Raw genomic sequence first — 22,271 nt, 5'->3', positions numbered from 1 at the left:
TTTTTCTGCACAGTTTGCCTGCAATCGACCAAACGATCACAGAACTTCAGGCACACATCGAATTTCTGCACTTAAAAGGCATTGCGTAAAAGCTACCTCTGCCCACAAACTTGGTCATGCCCCCAGATTGATTCATCACCAAGAGGAGGTCCCACGAATCACATGCATTTGCAGACTTTCACAAGGCTCTTAAATTACGCTGGTTCTTCTGGACCATTTCAAAATCTTTTGAGTTTTAGCTTTTTCTTAATTTACTATAAAACTAGCTCCATACCATAATTGAAAGTGTCCTGTATAAAAACATATTTAAGTTATCTAAAATTGGATTCTCACAGATGATGGAGGGCCATTGTGATTAAAATGCTTATTTTTTCTGACAAATCCATTTTCCACTGTATTAATCAAACTGCACCAAGTTACTTAAATATATAAAGGAATGTATTTCGATGCAACTTTTTTTCCATTACACTGTAAAATCTAACAGCACAATTGCACTCGTTTATGGAAGACTTTATGTTCGGCAATGTTAAAATGTATTTGAGTGGCACCTTGTAAAAGGGTATTTTGGGATCTTGTATGTCAACCAGAGAGGGCAGACAGAGGCTCACTTTACTCACTCATTCAAAAGATGTACCTGAAACAATGCAACATTCCCTTAGTACTGCCTGTCCAACAGAGTAGCAGTCCCACAGCATTGTTCCCACGACAGAACCGAACTCCTGACATACTGCACTTTGTACAGTGCAGCACTCCCTCAATACTGACTCTCCCATAGTACAGCACTCCCTCAGTACTGACCATCCCACAGTGCAGAACTCCCTCAGTACTTCCCCTCTCACAGCACAGCACTGCCTCGATACTGACCCACCCACAGTGCAGCACACCCTCAGTACTGACTCTCCCATGGTACAGCACTCTCTCAGTATGACCCACCCCACAGTGCAGCACTACCTCAGTACTGACTTTCCCACAGTGCAGCACACCCTCAGTACTGACTCTCCCATGGTACAGCACTCTCTCAGTATGACCCACCCCACAGTGCAGCGCTCCCTCAGTACTGCCCGCCTCACGGTGCAGCACTCCCTCAGCACTGTCCCTACCACAGTGCAGCACTCCCTCAATACTGACTCTCCCATGGTACAGCACTGCCTCAGTACTGACCTTCCCACAGTGCAGCGCTCCCTCAGTACTGACCCTCCCACAGTACAGCACTGCCTCGATACTGACCCTCCCACAGTACAGCACACCCTCAGTACTGACTCTCCCACAATACAACACTCCCTCAGTATTGACCTTCCCACAGTGCTGTGCTCCCTCAGTACTGCCCACCTCACGGTGCAGCCCTCACTCAGCACTGTCCCTACCACAGTGCAGCACTCCCTCAGTACTGACTCTCCCACAGTGCAGCATTGCCTCGGTACTGACTCCCCCAGAGTGCAGGGCTCCCTAAGTACTGACCCTCCCACAGTGCAGCATCGCCTCAATACTGCCCCTCTGACAGTGCAGCACTCCCTCAGTACTTCCCCTCTCACAGCACAGCACTGCCTCAATACTGACCCTCCCACAGTGTAGCACACCCTCAGTAATGACTCTCCCGCAGTACAGCACTCCCTCAGTATGACAACCCCCCCCCCCCCCCCCCCACAGTGCAGCACTCCCTCAGGACTGAACCTCCCAGAGTGTTGCGCTCCCTCAGTACTGCCCGCCTCACTGTGCAGCACTCCCTCAGCACTGTCCCTACCACAGTGCAGCACTCCCTCAATACTGACTCTCCCACAGTAGAGCACTGCCTCGGTACTGACCCTCCCTCAGTGCAACACTCCCTCAGTACTGACCCTCCCACAGTATAGCACTGCCTCAGGACTGAACCTCCCAGAGTGCTGCGCTCCCTCAGTACTGCCCGCCTCACTGTGCAGCACTCCCTCAGCACTGTCCCTTCCACAGTGCAGCAGTCCCTCAGTACTCACTCTCCCACAGTACAGCACTGCCTCAGTACTGACCACCCCCGAGTGCAGGGCTCCCTAAGTACTGACCCTCCCACAGTGCAGCACTGCCTCAATACTGCCCCTCTCACAGTGCAGCACTGCATCGATACTAACCCTCCCACAGTTCAGTACTGCCTCAATACTGCCCCTCCCCACAGTGCAGCACTCCCTCAGTACTACCCCTCTCACAGTACAGCACTGCTTCAATACTGACCCTCCCACAGTGCAGCACTCCCTCAGTACTTACCCTCTCACAGTACAGCACTGCTTCAATACTGACCCTCCCACAGTGCAGCACTCCCTCAGTACCTCCCCTCTCACGGTACAGCACTGTCTCAGTACTGACCCTTCCAACAGTGAGTCACTCTCTTAATACTCCCCTGCCAATAGTGCAGCATTCCCTCAACAAAAATATATTTTATTTTGAATTCTGATTTTAAAAATTCATGCAGATGTTCAGATAATTGTGTTAGGGTTAAGAAGGTAGAAAGCTCATGATAAAATGAATACAAGTTCATTCATACAACATGCCGTGCAAGCATCCCCACTAATCTGCACTGACATTGAACAGATATTAACAGTAGGGGGCAACATCCCACCATTAACAAGGGGGCCTTCAAGGAGTCGGTTAACATTCTTCCACATCCCATCCCATCTTTTACTGCCAATACTTCTGGCTATTACTGGGCATTACTGTAGTTGCTTTTTATTGTGTATTTGTCGAAAACGCCATCACGCAGTGCCCACTCTGTCACAACAGTGGTGTCGGATGCAGCTTGCCACTCACATATACTCACATTCATACTTGTGATTACGTGCATTCACCTATCAAGCAGGCGCATTCTGTTCCTGATTGTACACCCAGTGCAGTTGCATTCTTTCCAGATAATCTCAAATGCACCCACATATAGACACATATGCAACTGAGGATCAATTAGTAGCACTCCAGCCTGCCAAATTGAAGGTGCTAGGTCCAAGCCCTATTCCTGGACATGGGCATAAAAATCAAGGCTGGAACTTCAGTGTGTTGTGAGGGAGTGCTGTATTTAATCAAAAAAGGAGGAGACAAAACAATAGGTAACCAGAGGCCAGTTAGCTTAACATCTGTCATTGGGAAAATGTTAGAGTCCATTATAAAGGATGTAATAGCAGACCATTTAGAAATACATAATATGGGCAGCAAGGTGGCGCAGTGGATCCCAGGTTCGGCCCCGGCTCTGGGTCACTGCCAGAGTTTGCACATTCTCCCCGTGTTTGGTGGGTTTCGCTCCCACAACCCAAAGATGTGCAGGGTAGGTGGATTGGTCACACTAAATTGCCCCTTCATTGGAAAAAATGTATTGGGTACTCGAAATTTAAAAAATGAATACATGATATAACCAAGCAGAGTCAGCATAGTTTCATGAAGGGGAAATTATGCCTGACCAATTTATTAGAATTCTTTGAGACAGTAATGAGCAGGATAGATAAAGGGGAACCAATAGATGTAATATACTTGGATCCAAAAGGCATTCAGTAAGATACTGCACGAAAGGCTTAATAACATAAGAGGCCATGGTATCATGGATAGCATATTAGCATGGGGAGAGGATTGGCTAGCTAATAGAATACAGAGAGTTGGGATAAGAAGGGCATTTTGAAGATGGCAACCTGAAATTAATGGAGTGCCACAGGATCACTGATGGAGCCACAATTATTTACACTATATATGAATGACTTGGACGCGGGAAGTCAATGTACCATTGATAAGTTTGCGATGACACCAAGAATACGTGGGAAGGCAAGTGGAAGGATGACACAAAGAGTCTACAGGGGGATATAGACAGGTTCATGGTGACAAGGCAGGAAAGGGGAGTTGAGGATTATATCAGATCGGCCATGATCTCATTGAATGGTGGAGCAGACTCGATGGGTTGAAAGGCCTACTTCTCCTCCTACATCTTCTGGTCTCATGATTAAGTGCACTCTTTTGAATGAGATGCTAAATCAAAGATCCAAAGACGCTATTTCAAAGAGCACGTCATTTACCCCTGGTGCCCTCGCCAATGTCTAATCCTCAATGAGCATTACAAAAAGAGATTATCTGGTCATTATCACACTGAGTGAGCTTGCTGTGAATAGATTGGCTGCCACTATTCCTACAGCAATGGCGACACTTCAAAAAGATCTTCAGTGACTGTAAAGCATTTTGAGATGATTTATGGTCGTGAAAAGCTAGTTAAATGCAGGTGATAAGAAAATTAATCATGTGTTTAATAGTGAGGAAGAAAGCTGTTCACTACACAAAGGTATCAATGGACTAGCCAGGTGGGCAGAAAAGTGCCAAATCTGGAGAAATGTGAGGTAATGCATTTGGAGAGGACAAACAAGAATAAGAAATACATAATAAATGGCAGGATTCTGAACTGTGTAGCAGGAGGTTGGAGTGTATGTTTACAGATCCTTGTACACAGCAGGACAGATAAATGAGACGATCAAAAAAGCATATGGGATACCTTCTTTATTAGCCGAGGTCTAGAATATTAGAAGCAAACAAATTGCCTAAACTGTATAAAATACTGATTAAACAGCTAGATTACTGCATGCACTTCTGTTCACCAGATTTCAGGAATTATGTGATCATAAAGGGGGTGCAGAGGGACTTACGATGGCGGTAAAGGAGTGAGTGGCCACACATTTGGTGGCTCCCACTCGAAGTGGAATTTTCTGGTCCTCCCCTGCCCGATTTGAGGGGTATTTGTTGGTGAACGGTGTATCAGCACCGAAGGATTGCAATACTCCTCTGGTGGGGTCGGTTTATGGCTTACCAGACGGGGAGTGTAACAAATAAGAGGCAGCAGCTTGACCGCGAGAATTCTCGAGGTGCGACACAGAAGATGGCGGGCGCTGGGGCACCGTTGCCCACCCAGTGGTCTACAGAGTAGCTTGTGAACATTTTGAACAATAAGTTCCAGCAGCAGAGGAAGGAGTCCTCAGAGGACTTGGCTAAGGTGGTGGAGCCATTAGGGCGGCTATCGAGAGAGTGGAGCAGAGGCTGGAGCCGCAGGGCCTGGCACTCCAGAAGGTGGAGGAGTCGATGGGTGAGCATGTGGATCGGCTGGCCTCGTTGGAGGCGGAGAAAGCTGGTGGTAGGTAGCCACAGGAGGTTGAGGGAGAAGGTGGAGGATCTCGAGAATCGCTCCAGGAAGCAGAATCTCTGGATCCTGGGAATGCCTGAGGCACTCAAAGGAGTGCAGGCTGCTAAATATGTGGCAAATATGCTGGAGAGGCTGATGGGGGGGGGGTCTTTGACCGTCTTCTCGAGGTGGGTCAGGCGCACAGGGAGCTGTGGAGGAGGGCAAAGGCGGGCGAGCTGCCGAGGGCAATGGTGATGAGGCTGCATCCTTTTCTCGATAAGGAGAAAATCATGAAATGGACGAGGCAGACGGAGAAGTGCACCTGGGAGGGGAGCGAGCTGAGAATATACCAGGACCTGGGTGCAGAGCTGACCGTGCTGGTTACAATCGGGTCAAGGCTGCCTTCTACAGGGAGGGGGTGAAATTTGGGTGCTGTATCCTGCTCATCTGTAGGCCACGCATCAGAATCGGTAGTTTTATTTTGATACGCCAGAGGAGGCGAGGGTGTTTATAAGAGACCATGGACTGGGAGGAGTGTGAGGGCACTGAACTGTGGAGATGTTCAATGTGGGGAATGTGGATTCACAGGATGGCGGATTGGTGAATTCAAGGAGAATGGAAATGGAGAGGGTGAGTGTGATTTCTTTTATGTTTGGTTCTCGGAGTTTGGGGTGTGAAGGGCAGATTTGGGGAAATGGGAGTAGATAGAAGCTCCAGGCGGGGGTCACCATGCTAGCTGGTTGACTAGTTAATGGGAGTGAAGTGGCGGATCGACAGGAGGAGGGGGCAGGGGAGGGGATAGGTTTTCTTTTTGTTTGGGCATGGGGGGGCATGGGATGCTGACTTGGAAAATGCTCATGTGGCGCAGTTGGTTAAGGAGGACGGTGGCGGCACCTTGGGGAGGGCCCAGAGGAGTGCGGGGCATGGACCAAGGGGAGCTGGGGAAAGAAGGGAAATGGCTGACCGGCAAGGAAGGGGACGGACGGGGAGCCCCCCGACCCAGTTGGTTTTGGTATATGCAGGGGCTGAACGGGCTGGTTAAACGCTCGCGTGTTTTTGCACACATGAAGACTTTGAAGGTGGACACCGTTGTTTGTGGGAGGAAAGTTTGGAGGCATGGAGGAGCTTGAGGAGATTCCTCAGTTGCATAAGGGAAATGGGGAGGCAGTGGCATCGTGGTGTTGTCACTGGACCAGTAATCCAGAGACCCAGGGTAATGGTCTGGGGACCCGGGTTCGAATCCCAACATGGCAGGTGGTGAAATTTAAACTCAATAAAGTATCTGGAATTAAAAGTTTAATGATGACCATGAAAGCCATTGTCGATTGTCGTAAAAACCCATCGGGTTCACTAATGTCCTTCAGGGAAGGAAATCTGCCATCTTTACCTGGTCTGCCCCATATGTGACTCCAGACCCACAGCGATGTGGTTGACTCTGAAATGCCCTCTGAAATGGCCTAGCAAGCCACTCAATTATATTCAACCGCTACAAAAACGCAAAAAAAGAATGAAACCGGATGGACCACCCGGCATCGAACCAGGCACCGGCAATGCCAACAGCAAACCCAGCCCTATCGACGTTGCAAATTCCTCCTCAATAACATCTGGGGGCTTGTGCCAAAGCTGGGAGAGCTGTCTCACAGACTAGTTAAGCAACAGCCTGACATATTCATACTCACATAATCATGCCTTACAGATAATGTCCCAGACAGCACTATCACCATTCCCGGGTATGTCCTGTCTCACCGATAAGACAGACCCAGCAGAGGTGGTGGCACAGTGGCATACAGTCAGGAGTTGCCGTGGGAGTCCTCAACTTCGACTCAGGACCCCATGAAGTCTCATGGCTTCAGGTTAAACATGGGCAAGGAAACCTCCTGCTGATTACCACGTACTGGCCACCACCAGCTGATGAATCAGTACGCCTCCATGTTGAACACCACTTGGAGGAAGCACTGAGGGTGGCAAGAGCGCAGAATATACTCTGGGTGGGGGACTTCAATGTCCATCACCAAGAGTGGCTCAGTAGTACCACCTCAGACCATGCTGGCCGGGTCCTAAAGGACGTAGCTGCTAGACTGGGATTACAGCAGGTGGTGACGGAACCAACAAGAGAGAAAAACGTACTTGATCTCATCCTCACCAACCTGCCTCCTGCAGAGGCATCTGTCCATGACAGTATTGGTAGAAGTGACCACCGCACAGTCCTGGTGGAGACGAAATCCTGTCTTTACATTGAAAGAAACAGCAAAAATCCAACCCAGCCAATTACCACCCTATCTGTCTACTCTCCATCATCAGCAAAGTGATGGAAGGAGTCATCAACAGCGCTATCAAACGACACTTACTCGGCAATAACCTGCTCACGCACGCTCAGTTTGGGTTCTGCCAGGGTCACTCAGCTCGTGACCTCAAACATGGACAAATGAGCTAAATGCCAGAAGTGAGGTGAGAGTGACTGCCTTTGACATCAAGGCAGCATTTGAAATGAAATGAGGGTTTCTGTCTCTCCCACACTTTTCAGACAGTGAGCTCCAGATCCCCCACATCCCAATGGATGAAGGTTTCCTTCTTCGCTCCCCTCTAACATGTCCACCAATTGCTTTTTTCCCCTACATTTAGAGTACCCAATTATTTTTTTCTCCAATTTAGCGTGGCCAATCCACCTACCCTGCACATCTATGGGTTGTTGGGGTGAGACCCATGCAGACATAGAGAGAATGTGCAAACTCCACACGGACAGTGACCTGGGGCCAGGATCCAACCCGGGTCCTTGTGTCATGAGGCAGCAGTGCTAACCACTGTGCCACAATGCTGCCCTCCACTAATTGCTTTAAATCTGTGTCCCCTGGTTATTAACCTCTCTGCTATTCTAAATAGATCCTTCCTATTCATTCTATCATGGGCCCTCATAATTTTATACACCTCAATTAAATCTTCCATCCACCTCCTCTGTTCCAAAATAAAAGAACCTCAGCCCATCCAATCATTCCTCCTAGCAAGAGTCTCATAATCTCCTCTGCGCCCTCTGTAGAAATATTTTTATTGAAGGCATTTTTTATATGTACAAAAATACAAAAGCCAGACCTCGGTAACCGGTAAAATAACTAACAGCCCACCGTCTCCATCCCACCAACTCATCCAACTCTCCAGCCCCCGCCACCCCAAACACGCCTCCTTTTTTCCCTTCCCCCCAGACCACCCCTATCCCCAAACCAAACGAAACAGCCGTTCTCTCCCCCCCCCCTCAATTCACTTCCATTTCACAAATGGCAAACTTGACTTTTTCCAGGTGCAAAGATACTGCCAGGTCACTCACTCATAACTTCATCTTTGGTGGCTCCGAGTCCTGCCAACTCAACAGAATCCGTTTCCAGGCTATCAGGGAGGCAAAGGCCAAGACACCGGCCTCTCTCCCCACCTGAACTCTTGGATTTTCCGAAACTCCAAATATCGTCACCGCCATACTCAGAGCCAGCCCTACATCCAGAATTTCGGACATTACATCCGAAAATCCCTTCCAAAGCCCCCTCAACTTCGTCCAGGCTCAAAACATATGCACATGGTTTCCCCCCACCCCCCACACCTATCCTCTACCCGAAAAGAACCGGATCATGCTTGAGGCCGTCAACTGGGCTCTGCACCACTTTAAATTGGATGGGCTTAACCTCGTACACGACGAGGAAGCAGTCACCCTCCGCAGGGCTTCCCTCAACCCCTCCGGCCCCGACTCCGCCCCAAATGTTTAATTGTTCATAATTTTTTTATAAATAATCTTTATTGTCACAAGTAGGCTTACATTAACACTGCAATGAAGTTACTGTGAAAAGCCCCTAGTCGCCACATTCAGGCACTCTTGGACACGAAGGGCAATTTACCATGGCCAATCCACCTAACGTGCACATCTTTGGACTGTGGGAGGAAACTGGAGCACCCGGAGGAAACCCACGCAAACACGGGGAGGATGTGCAGACTCCGCACAGATAATAACCCAAGCCGGAATCGAACCTGGACCCTGGAGCTGTGAAGCAATTGAGCTATCCACAATGCTACCGTGCTGCCCTAGAATAGAAGGTCACGTACCACACTTCCATACTTGGAAAAGAAGGAGCAGAATGCAGTGTTACTGCAGCAAATGCAAAACATTAAAGCAAAACAAAAGCAGTTCTATGATAGAGTGTCTAGAACTTTATCACCTCTGAGTAGTGATAACATTGTGAGACTAGAAGATTCAGGCAATTGGACAAAAAAAAACATTGTACTTGAAGAAGTAGCACCTCGTTCCTACAATGTACAGACAGAGGATGGTTGGTTTTAAGAAGAAATCGTTGTGCGCTCTTGAAAACCAGAGAAGACTTTCACAACAATGTGATAGATGGTGAATCAACGTCAGAATCAACGCGAGCTGCAGTGTCGGATAGTTCAGCAGTTCCTGAGCATGAGAATGTCATGGAGAACATTGAATCTACAAGTTCTGAGCAGCAAGATCAAACTTCGAAAAGATCAATCAGAGCCAGAAGAAAACCTGATCGATTCAATTTGTAGATTTGGACTATTTGTACATACTATGCTTATATATATATATATAATTTGTTAAACCAGTTTTTAAAATTTTAAAGAAAAATATTTATACTGTTAAGACTCACAGGCTAATGCTATCACATGTAAATATACTTATGATAATGTATTAATTTATTCCTTCAAACGAAAGGTAATAGCATCATAGTGATAGCATTGTTGTATTGTAATTCACCGACTGACCACTAGGAGTCTCACTAGTATATAAGTGAATATTAGGGTCAGGTGACCTCAGACTGACTGGGGAATTGGAAGAGAGAGGTTGCTTGTGCATGTTAATACTGTTACAATAATAATCTTCATTGTCACAAATTGGCTGACATTAACACTGCAATGAACTTACTGTGAAAAGCCCCTAGTTGCCGCATTCCGGCGCCTGTTCGGGTACACAGAGGAAGATTTCAGAATGTCCAAATTAGCTAACCTTACCTAACAGCACGTCTGTTGGGACTTGTGGGAGGAAACCGGTGCACCCGGAGGAAACCCACGCAGACACAGGGAGAACATGCAGACTCCGCAAAGACAGTAACCCAAGCGGGAATTGAACCTGGGACCCTGGTGTTGTGAAGCCATAGTGCTAACCACTATGCTACTGAGTTTAGCTACATGTGTTCTTGTGATATAAATCAGGCCATCCGACAATAACATTATAAGGCTTTCAAATCATCTTTAAATATTGTGGCTATGCATAACAGGGACAACTACAGCTGCTTTCTGTCTGTCCGACTAACACTTCCAAGACAGAGCCCTGTTCTTGGTTATATGCTGATGGTCACTTTAACTCCCTTTGACTGTGAGTAGCCTCTAGCTTCACAGCTGCAAGTTATTGCTAATAAGGAATTGGCCTTGTTAGTTGGGGAGAACATGGGGAGAACGTGCAGACTCCGCACAGACAGTGACCCAGCGGGGGATCGAACCTGTGACCCTGGTGCAGTGAAGTCACAGTGCTATCCACTTGTGCTGCCTGCTACTGCTGGTGGCTGCAAATGCCTGGAGGCAACTGTTGCTGTCTCCTTCCTTTTCTGTAGCCTGAAAGAAGAACAATTATTTCTACGATACCTGGAACACTGGGCTCAGGGGGACGTATGAGTCCAGAAGACAATCTGGTTTGAAGCAAGAGGACACCGTGAGACCTGGTTGATTTTCGAATCTTTGTTAATGTTGACTGTTTTTGCCAATAAAATATTACTCAAGTGGCTTCTCGTACAACGTCTCAGACGATGATTGTTGCATCGAATTTCAATCAAGCTTTGAAGCCTGAACAGTTTGCCTGACCTCGAGAAGCATCAGCACCATAGAGGCAGCAGCCAACATTCAGACACTCAAGCTGGGCTTCAGCACTGGGGATATCCCCATGACCAAAGTGGGAGTGTGGATCAGATGAGGGAACCTGAGCACGGTCTCCCTAATGGTCCCAGCTGAGGTCTGGGTCTAGGGGCTCCTGCTGTGACCAAGGTGAGAATGCAGAGTGAGGTTTTACAGAACAACTGGCTTTCTGGACAGAAGGCGGGACACCTTAGGGTGGGGGAGACTTGGGGGGATTTGAGAATCCCGGGGTGGAAGCCCTAACTGATTATCGGTCTCCCTCCTTCTCCAATTCCTTACAGGTACCAAAATGGATGGTGGTATTGGCCCGCAGAGACAGCCCTCATGGTGCTGGTGGCAGTACAGGTGGCCGGAGAAGGCGCGGCAGCATCGATGCTGGCTGGAGACGGCACCCCATGTGCAGGAGCCGTTGGACACACTTACGACCCGGCCACCCATCAGGCCGAGGAGGATCCCAGAGGTAAATGAAAGTGACAGCTCACATTGTGCAGATATCATAAGAACATAAGAACTAGGAGCAGGAGTAGGCCATCTGGCCCCTCGAGCCTGCTCCACCATTCAATGAGATCATGGCTGATCTTTTGTGGACTCAGCTCCACTTTCCGGCCCGAACACCATAACCCTTAATCCCTTTATTCTTCAAAAAACTATCTATCTTTATCTTAAAAACACTTAATGAAGGAGGCTCTACTGCTTCACTGGGCAAGGAATTCCATATATTCACAACCCTTTGGGTGAAGAAGTTCCTCCTAAACTCAGTCCTAAATCTACTGCCCCTTATTTTGAGGCTATGCCCCCTAGTTCTGCTTTCACCCGCCAGTGGAAACAACCTGCCCGCATCTATCCTATCTATTCCCTTCATAATTTTGTATGTTTCTATAAGATCCCGCCTCTTCCTTCTAAATTCCAATGAGTACAGTCCCAGTCTACTCAACCTCTCCTCGTAATCCAACCCCTTCAGCTCTTCGATTAACCTAGTGAATCTCCTCTGCACACCCTCCAGTGCCAGTACGTCCTTTCTCAAGTAAGGAGACCAAAACTGAACACAATACTCCAGGTGTGGCCTCACTAACACCTTATACAATTGCAGCATAACCTCCCTAGTCTTAAACTCCATCCCTCTAGCAATGAAGGACAAAATTCCATTTGCCTTCTTAATCACCTGTTGCACCTGTAAACCAACTTTTTGCGACTCATGCACTAGCACACCCAGGTCTCTCTGCACAGCCGCATGTTTTAATATTTTATCATTTAAATAATAATCCCTATTGCTGTTATTCCTACCAAAATGGATAACCTCACAATTGTCAACATTGTATTCCATCTGCCAGACCCTAGCCCATTCACTTAGCCTATCCAAATCCCTCTGCAGACTTCCAGTATCCTCTGCATTTTATGCTTTACCACTTATCTTAGCGTCGTCTGCAAACTTGGACACATTGCCCTTGGTCCCGAACTCCAAATCATCTATGTAAATTGTGAATAGTTGTGAGCCCCACACTGATCCCTGAGGGACACCACTAGCTACTGATTGCCAACCAGAGAAACACCCATTAATCCCCACTCTTTGCTTTCTATTAATTAACCAATCCTCTATCCATGCTACTACTTTCCCCTTAATGCCATGCATCTTTATCTTATGCAGCAACCTTTTGTGTGGCACCTTGTCAAAGGCTTTCTGGAAATCCAGATATACCACATCCATTGGCTCTCCGTTATCTACCGCACTGGTAATGTCCTCAAAAAATTCCACTAAATTAGTTAGGCAGGACCTGCCCTTTATGAAGCCATGCTGCGTCTGCCCAATGGGACAATTTCCATCCAGATGCCTTGCTATTTCTACCTTGATGATAGATTCCAGCATCTTCCCTACTACCGAAGTTAAGCTCACTGGCCTATAATTAGTTGGTCTTTCGAGGAGATGACAAGCACCAAGTGCCGCAGGAGACTCCATCTCAACAAAGAGACAGTGCGGCACCTATGCCACGTCCTCGCAGACTTGGCACCGCGTGGAGGAGGAGGACGGCACCCGCTACCTGTGGCCATGAAGGCCATCACTGTCCTGAACCTCTATGCCACTCCCTGAACATTCAACGCTCGTCTCCGCCTCCCCCCCCCCCCCCCCCACAGCTGACAGTGCACTCACACCCATCCTCTGAACAGGGTCTGCATCAGGAGGGTTTGGCCTTGGATCACGCCCGGGGAGGAGGAAGGGGGGGTGACGGTTGCAGAGGGTGGGGGAGTGGAGGCAGCCTGCTGCTTTTTGTGCCCTGTGGCCTTTGAGGCCCTTGGCGGACGTCCTCTGAAGGGTCCCGGCCAACTTACCGGTGTCACTGGCTTTGTTGTGTCACCCTGTTCTGCCCACTGACCTTGAAATGCGCCGAGTCAGGAGGGGGGGTTTGGAAGAACTGGAGTCTCCTTGGTGACAGACCCCAGGTTGGCCCCCAGCACTTCCTCCCCCCTGACCGTGCCCGTAGGGCCCTGGAGGCCTCCATGGGACGGAGGGGCAGCTGGAGTGGGCTGGAGTGAGGACTGTGCGTCACCTGGCTCTGCCGGTACTGGCAGCTCCCCATCGTCTGCAACGTGGTGTCAACGTTCTCAGTGATGGTCTTCAGCAAGTAGGCCACGCTCTGCAGTGCCTTGGCAATGTCCACCTGCATCTGGACATGTCTCTCATCATCTGGGACATGATGTCGAGGCTCTCAGGGATGGTTGTCATAACTGAGCCATGCCTTTGACACCACTGCTCAAGACGGTGACTTTGTGCTTCAGGCTTTCCACTGCGGTCGCCACCCCAGCAGTGTTGGCCTCTGTGGTAAAAATGGACAGTGACCTAAATTTTAGGCCCGATATAAGGCTGGTTACTTTAAATTAAGAACTGGACATTTTAAATTAAACCACAGACAGAACCACAGGCAGGCCAAGTTCGAATACATTGAACACAGACAGACTGCCAGGACTTCAGGAGACAATGGGCCCTATTCATATGGATCGATAGTTTTGGGTTGCCCAGATAAAGCTAGACTTTCTGGCACCCAATTTGCCATATATGGAGTAAGATTACGTGCGAATAATACAGCTAGGGATGGACCACTGGGGGGGTGTTCCTGGTGGCCTGCAGAGTTGCAATCAGCAACTCCCTTGTGTGTTGCGACCCCCATCCCGAGATCTCATTGGTTGAGAGCCAGAGAATTTTCTGGAAAGGCTCAAAGAGGGGTATAACGATGGACCTCGAGGATCCTCCCCCTGTGGGTGGCATGTGGTGCAGGGGTTAGCACTGGGACTGCAGCGCTGAGGACCCGGGTTCGAACCCGGCCCTGGGTCACTGTCCATGTGGAGTTTGCACACTCTCCCCATGTCTGCGTGGGTTTCACCCCCACAACCCAAAGATGTGCAGGCTAAGTGAATTGGCCACGATAAATTGCCCCTTAATTGGAAAAAAATAATAATTGTGTAGTCTAAATTTATAATTAATAAATAAATAAATAAAAGCAGCTCGCCCTTGTTAGCGGCGAGACACTGAGGCGTGAGTATGGTGTATCAGACGGCGAGACAGCCAGTAACGGCGAGAAGCTCGTGGGGGCTCACTTCCTGTACTAGATGCCATTAAATACGAACCACGATCTCGCCAGCACGGCCATTGGGAAACACCCCGTCAATTGCGTCCAAAATGACACTTTGGAATGTTTTAGTTAAATCGCGCGCACAATCTCTCATGGATGTACACACACACAGAGCATTGCTCAAGTCTCTGGAGTGAATTCGTAGTCTCCTGATTCAGGCAAGAAGCTAACCATTGAGCAAAAGCTGAATTCTGGGATTCATAAAACATGTAATAAAACATTATTTTTCATTAAAACAGACGTTGAAATTATTCTCAGGCATTGCTCATCATGTTTTACACAGGGAGCAGTGTCAGGCCTGCAAATGCACATTACCTCTTGAATCTGAATTGCAACATTACTGTGGTTCACTTTGTCTGATTCTGTGGCTTAATCTTATTGAGGGAAAATGGTCTCATTATATTTACATTAATCACCAAAGGACGGCAGCCCTGCCTAAACCATTAACTGTAAGGTCCCTGGCTAAGAAAGAACAATCGGCCATCGAGCTTGCACCGGCCCTTGGAAAGAGCACCCTACCCAAGCCCACACCTCCACCCTATTTCCGTAACCCAGTAACCCCACTTAACCTTTTTGGACACTAAGGGCAATTTAGCATAGCAATCCACCTAACCTGCACATCTTTGGACTGTGGGAGGAAACCGGAGCTCCCGGAGGAAACCCGCACAGACACGGGGAGAACGTGCAGACTCCGCACAGACAGTGGCCCAAGCTGGGAATCGAACCTCGGACCCTGGAGCTGTGAAGCAACTGCGTGAACGACTGTGCTACCGTGCTGCCCATACTGCCATGATTCTATTAGATCATGTCTGATCTGTGCCTCAACTTGGTATACCAATCATTGCTCCCTATCTCTTGGCCCCTTACACAACAAAAATCTATCAATTTCAGTCTTAAAAGTTCAAATTGATTCTCATATGTTACAGCCTTTTGGGCAGGAGAGCTCCTGATCTCCTTTGTGTGAAGAAGTGCTTCTGATTGGCTGAGCTGTAATGAAATCTAATCACTGCAATGGTGATCATGAAATTATCATTGATTGTCTCAAAAACCCATCTGATTCACTAACATCCCTTACGGAAGGACTCCAGACCCACAGCAGTTTGGTTGGCTCTTAACTGCCCCCAGAAATTACGTAGTGCAAGGGCAATTAGGATGTGGAGATGCTGCCGTTGGACTGGAGTGCGCACAGTAAGAAGTCTTACAACAAAGAGTCCAAAGGTTAAGTGGATTGGCTATGCTAAATTGCTCTTAGTGTCCAAAAAGGATAGGTGGACTTACTGGGTTATGGGGATACGGTGGAGTGAGGGCTTAGGTAGGGTGCTCATTCCAAGGGCCGGTGCAGACTCCATGGGCCGAATGGTCTCCTTCTGCACTGTAAATTCTATGATTCTATGAACACCAGGTTAAAGTCCAACAAATTTAATTGGTGATTAAACCTGTTGGACTTTAACCTGGTGATTTAAGGGCAATTAGGGGTGGGCAACAAATGCTGGCCTTGCCAGCAAAACCCACCTCCCATGAAATATTTTTTTATTTAAATGAAGTTGGTGTGTCCCCTCGTCCTTGATTCCCCCACCTGAGGACATAGTTCCATTGTTACTTTACCCGAGCGAATCCTTTTCCTTTTGATCACCCTTCAAAACCCAAAGGCTCAAACACAAAATCAGATGAACTGTTAAACAAGGTGTTGTCTGTGCCTCAGGGGGGCGTAAAGCAGGCATTGTCAAACTCGGGGGCCTGACCAGTGGGCGGGTCGCGGGCGGGTGTCGGGAGGGTCGCGGAGCCGTCCATCGTGGCGCTCCCGAACGCGCAAATCTGCGCGCAACAGCCGCAGCAGCCGGCTGTTAATAACGCCGGCTGCAGACGGCCTTCAAAATGGCCGCGAACATGTAAATATAATGCGGCCGCACGGTGCATGCGTGCCAAATCATCAGCCGATGATCGGGCAAGCACGCGCAGTGCGGCCGCTTTTTTCTTTAAACGGTCGCAGCTTTTTGTTTTACAATTTCGGGGGGGGTGGGGTTTATTCATTTTATTCATTTATTTTATACATTACATTTTTATTTTTTAAATTTATTTTATTAATTTAATTATTTTTTTTACAAATTCGGGGGTATTTATTTGATAAAATTTTAAAGGGACTTTGGACAGATGGAGACTCCATACTTTCCGACACTGGAACGCTTCACCTTCATCCAACAGGTTCCATTAGAGGAGCGTGTACGAGTGCCAAAGGGACCCAAAACCATTTCCTCCATTTTTATCAGCAGCAAACAAGGTAAGAGAAAACGGGTGGTTGTGCATGTCGGCCGGCGTGGATCTCGAAGGTCGGTCGGCGTGGGTCGCAAAGGTCGGCCGGGTTGGGTCCCGAAGGTTGGCCCGTTGGTAAAAATGGGACCCCGGAAAAAAAGTTTGAAGAACACTGCCGTAAAGCATCAAACCACTCCACATTGAAGAAAAGCAGCAGAGTTCTGTCCGGTGCCTTCAAAGAACATCACTTAAAAAATCAGGTCATCGGGTTGGTAACTCACAACTGTTTTCTTGGATTTTGCTGCGTGCATATTGGCTGCTGTGATCCCTACATTGCAACACTCCCAAAGTACTTTGTTGGTTGAAAAGCACTTTGGGACGTTCCAAGCTCATGAAAGGCACGAGACTGGATTCTCCAGTTCCCCAGCCGTGTGCTTCTCAGTGGCGCGCCGGTCACTGGTAGCGGGATTCTCTACTCACGCCGCTTATCAATGGGATTTTCCACTGAAGCTGTCCCACACTGCCAGGAAACCTGCAGGCGGGGGTGCTCTGCCGATGGAAACAGGAAATCCCAATGGCCGCAGAATTCCAGCTGCTATATCAACGTACATCATTCTTTGTTTCCAATGATTCAAATTCTAATTCTGAGGTGCCTGGCAAGAGTGGCTGCAGGCAAGCGGTCAGAAAATAAAACCTCACACGAAGGCTACCACTGCCAGGGACTGGACATGGGCAGCAGCCAATGGTTTGCCTGGAGGTCGGCAAGAAATTCATAGAACATAGAATCTTTACAGAGCAGTTCGGCCCATCGGGTATGCACCGACCCTCTGAAAGGAAGAGGCTCACTCCACTGCCCTAACCCCGTAACCCCATCTAACATGTGCATCCCTGGACACCTAGGGGCAATTTTATCATGGTAAATCCACCTAACCTGCACATCTTTGGACTGTGGGAGGAAACCAGAGCACCCAGACGAAACCCAAGCAGACACAGGGAGAAAGTGCAAACTCCACACAGACTGTAACCAGAGGCCGGAATTGAACCCAGGTCCCGGGTGCTGTGAGGCAGCAGTGCTAACCACTGTGCCACCGTGCTGCCCCTTGGAAATTGGAAGGGAAAACATTCCAACTCTTTGTGACTCGATGGTAGGATTCCCTCTGTTACGAACAAAACCTCAAAACAGAATGGACCACAGAGCAATGAAATAAAGCAGCCACAAAATGGCATTCCAGAATGGGCATCTGATACTAACCATCACCTCCTGACCCTTGAAGGCAACAAAATAAGTGATGCAGGATAAATAATTCATGAGACTCAATTGGTAAATAAATACAATGGTGGTTGAGGCTCAATTAATCAATGTCATTGGTCTCAATCACCATGGAAATATTAAATGAAAATCAATCACACTGATAACGGAGGAATAAGGTCACAAGGGCTCTTCCCTAACTAAGTACACACCCTCAGGGATGACACACTGCATCACTACATACTATCCTGACCACTCACTACCTTATTTTTGCTCAGCCCTCATGTAATTGAAATTCCCTCCCTCTTTCCCCTCACACTATCTCTCTCATTCACTCCGTTTATCTTTATTTCTCTTTCTCTATGACTTTCTCTCCTTCTGCCTCCCTCTGTCAACAATAACAGCTTGCATTTATATAGCGACTTTGGTAAAGTAAACATGTGAACAAGGAGCAGGAGAAGGCCATTTAGCTCCTTGGGCCTGCTCTGACAGTTACTAAGATCCTGGCTGGTCTGAGTGTAATCTCAAATCAGCATCCCGTCCAACCCCGTTACCTTGCTTACCAAGAATCTATCCACCTCTGCCTTTAAAATATTTTCGAGCTTCTCCCACCGCATATTTTTGGGTGGCGGAGATGTCTTGCTGTTGGCCACCAGTGGGATCTCCTGGTCCCACCAAGGTCTGCATGGCTCGCCCATCCTGCCGCCTAGTAATCTGCTGCGGGGGAGGGGAGGCGGGACCAGGCGATCACCCTGTGGGAAGGGCTAGAAAATCCAACCATCTGCGTCCATAATTTTTTCAGGAAGAGAGTTCCAAACACCCTCCGAGTTAAAAAAGTTCATCTCAGTTTTAAATGGTGACCTCTTCTCTTTAAGCAGTGACCACAACGGGGCAGCCCTTGGCACAGTGGTTAGTGCTGCTATCTACGGCGCTGAGGACCCGGGTTCGAATCCCAGCCCTGGGTCACTGTCCACGTGGAGTTCACAGATTCTCCCCATGTCTGCGTGGGTTTCACCCCCACAACCCAAAGATGTGCAGGTTAGGTGGATTGGCCACGCTAAATTGCCCCTTAATTGGGAAAAAAAATAATTGGATGTTCTAAATTTATTTTAAAAAACAGTGACAACAAGAGGAAACATCCTCTCCACATCCACTCTGCCAATGCCCCTCAGCATCCTCGATGTTTCAATCAAGTAGCCTCTTACACTTCTAACCTCCAGTGGGTACAAGTCTAGACTGCCCAACCTTTCCTCACAAGACAACCCACCCATTCCAAGTATTAATCTGATAATCGTTCGCTAAACTGCTTCCAACACATTTACATCCTTCCTTAAATAAGGTGACCAATACTGTACACAGTATGCTAGATGTCTCACCAGTGCCCTTTACAACTGAATCATATCTACCCTATTTTTGTATTCATTCCCTTCATAATAAATTATAACATTATATTAGTTTTCTTAATTGCATGCTGTAGCTGTAATTGTCTTTTGCAATTCATAAATTTGGACACCCAGATCCCTCTGCAACTCAGAGCTCTGTAATCTCTCATAATTTAGATAATATGCTTCATTTTTATAATGATAATAATCTTTATTGTCACAAGTAGACTTACATTAACACTGCAATGAAGTTACTATGAAAATCCCCTAGTCGCCACATTCTGGCACCTGTTCGGGTACACAGAGGAAGAATTCAGAATGTCCAATTCGTTTAACAGCACATCTTTCGGGACTTGTGGGAGGAAACCGGAGCACCCGGAGGAAACCCACGCAGACACAGGGAGAATGTGCAGACTCCGCACTGACAGTGACCCAGTGGGGAATCGAACCTGGGACCCTAGTGCTGTGAAGCCACAGTGCTATCCATTTGTGCTACCGTGCTGCCCACTTCATCATGGCCAATCCACCTAACCTGCATGTCTTTGAACTGTGGAAGGAAACCAGAGCAACCGGAGGAAACCCACGCAAACACGGGAGAACGTGCAGACTCCACAGACAGTGACCCCAGCTGGGAATCGAACCTGGGACCCTGAAGTTGTGAAGCAACAGTGCTACCCACTGTGCTACCGTGCTGCCCACCTGTTTCTTCCTGTCAAAATGGACAATTTCACATTTTCTCACATTATGCTCTACTTGCCAGATCTTTGCTCACTCACTTAATCTATCTGTCTCTTTTTGTAGCCTCCTTCTGTCCTCTTCACAACTTACGTTCCTGCCTACCTTTGTGGTATCAGCAAACTTGGCAATCATGCCTTCAATCGCTTCATCTAAGTCATTTATATAAATTGTCAGTAATTGAGATCCCAGCACTGAACCCTGTGGCACACCAATCATTATATTTTGCCAACCTGAAAAAGACACATTTATGCCTACTCTCTTGTTAGCCATCCAATCTTCTATCCATATACCCACCATACCATGAGCTTTTATTTTCTGCAACAGGATCATAGAATCATAGAATTTACTGCGCAGAAGGAGGCCATTTTGCCCATTGAGTCTGCATCGGCCCTTGGAAAGTGCATCCCATCCAAACACATTCACCCTATCCCCGTAGCCCAGTAACTCAACGTAACCATTTTGGACACTAAGGGCAATTTATCATGGCCAATCGACCTAACCTGCACATCTTTGGACTGTGGGAGGAAACCGGAGCACCCGGAGGAAACCCACGCAGACACGGGGAGAATGTGCAGACTCCGCACAGACAGTGAACCAAGCCGGGAATCTGGGACCCTGGAGCTGTGAAGCAACTGTGCTAACGACTGTGCTACCGTGCCGCCAACAACCTACGATGTGGCATCTAATACTATCTGAAAATATAAGTACAGTGCGTCCACTAGTTCCCCTTTATCCACAACTCATGTTACTTCCTCAAAACCTCCAATACGTTGGGTCAACACGATTTTTCTTTCACAAAACCATGTTGACCTACTTGCTTACCTTGAACTTATCCAAGTGCCCTGTGATAACTTCCTTAATAATAGCTCCTGGGTGACATCCGGTGGCGGCATGTAGGAGGAAGTCACACATTGGATGGCTCCTGCTCGAGGCTTGATTTTTTTTAAAGAATTTAATGCCCGTCCCCAGGGGCAATTTTTAATTAAATAAGTGCAGGAAGACATAAGGAAGAAGGAATTCCAAAACCCAAAGGAAAGCAGTCGTGAAGAAGGGGGCGAATGAAGGTTTGCCAATGAGTGGAAGAGTCTGCCTGGCAACTGGAAAGATGGCAGAGGCTAGGTCGCTGGGTGGGGCCGCACTGTTCACGGCAGAAAAGATGACCATGGTGTTGGCTTTGGAACTTGAAAACAGTTCGCAAAGCACATGGAGGTGATGAGGGAGGAGATGATGGCAGCATTGAAGATGCTGGTGGAGGAGACGATTGCTCCGGTGAAGGCGGCGGTGTCGAGGATATCGGCCGAGGTGCAAGAGCAGGGTGAGAAACTGAAGGGAGTGGAAGAGGCCTTGTCGCAGCACAGCGATCAGCTCACCTCGATGGGTGAGGAGCTGCAGACGGTGGTGGAGGCCAACAAGAGTCTGCAAGCCAAAGTGGAGGACCTGGAAAACAAATCTAGGCGGCAAAATCTGAGGATCGTGGGCCAGCCCGAGGGGGTGGAGGACCAGAGGCTGACGGAGTATTTTGCCAAGATGTTGACGGAGCTGTTGGGGGAGGGGGCAGATCCCTCTTGGTACGAACTGGATCCGGCTCATAGTGCATGGAGGCCTAAACCAAAGGCGCCAAGAGCAGTAAATTTTTTTTGTTTCCGTAGGTACCGCATGAAGGAGAAGGTCCTGAGTTGGGCAAAGCAGAAGCAGGAAGTGCAGTGGGCTGGAGCTGGTATACGTATATACCAGAACTTTACCTTGGAGGTGGCGAGGAGGCGGCCGGCCTTCGACCGAGTGAAAATGGCACTGTATGACAAAGGTATGCGGTTCGGCATAGTGTACCCAGCTAAGTGGAGGGTGACCTACAACTCCAAAGACTTTTATTTCGATACGTTGGAAGTGGTGGAAGCGTTTATGAAGGCAGAAGGACTGGGGTAGGAGTGAGAAATGGGACTAAGGGTAGGAGGGAATGGAGGATCGTATATAGCTCTATTTTTGTCTCATGTCAGTGTTTGTGCTAAATGAGTTGAAGTTGCCGA

General features: G+C 48.2%; 1 protein-coding gene across 4 annotated transcripts in view; it reads right to left on the bottom strand.

The window, feature by feature from the left end:
- Window positions 1-22,271, bottom strand: part of LOC140414958 (protein lin-28 homolog A-like) — a 104,436-nt gene that overhangs the window by 11,263 nt on the left and 70,902 nt on the right. The window lies entirely within an intron of this gene.

This window comes from Scyliorhinus torazame, chromosome 1, assembly GCF_047496885.1.
Source record: "Scyliorhinus torazame isolate Kashiwa2021f chromosome 1, sScyTor2.1, whole genome shotgun sequence".
NCBI lineage: Eukaryota > Metazoa > Chordata > Chondrichthyes > Carcharhiniformes > Scyliorhinidae > Scyliorhinus > Scyliorhinus torazame.
This window is presented reverse-complemented; position numbering and strand designations above follow the sequence as displayed.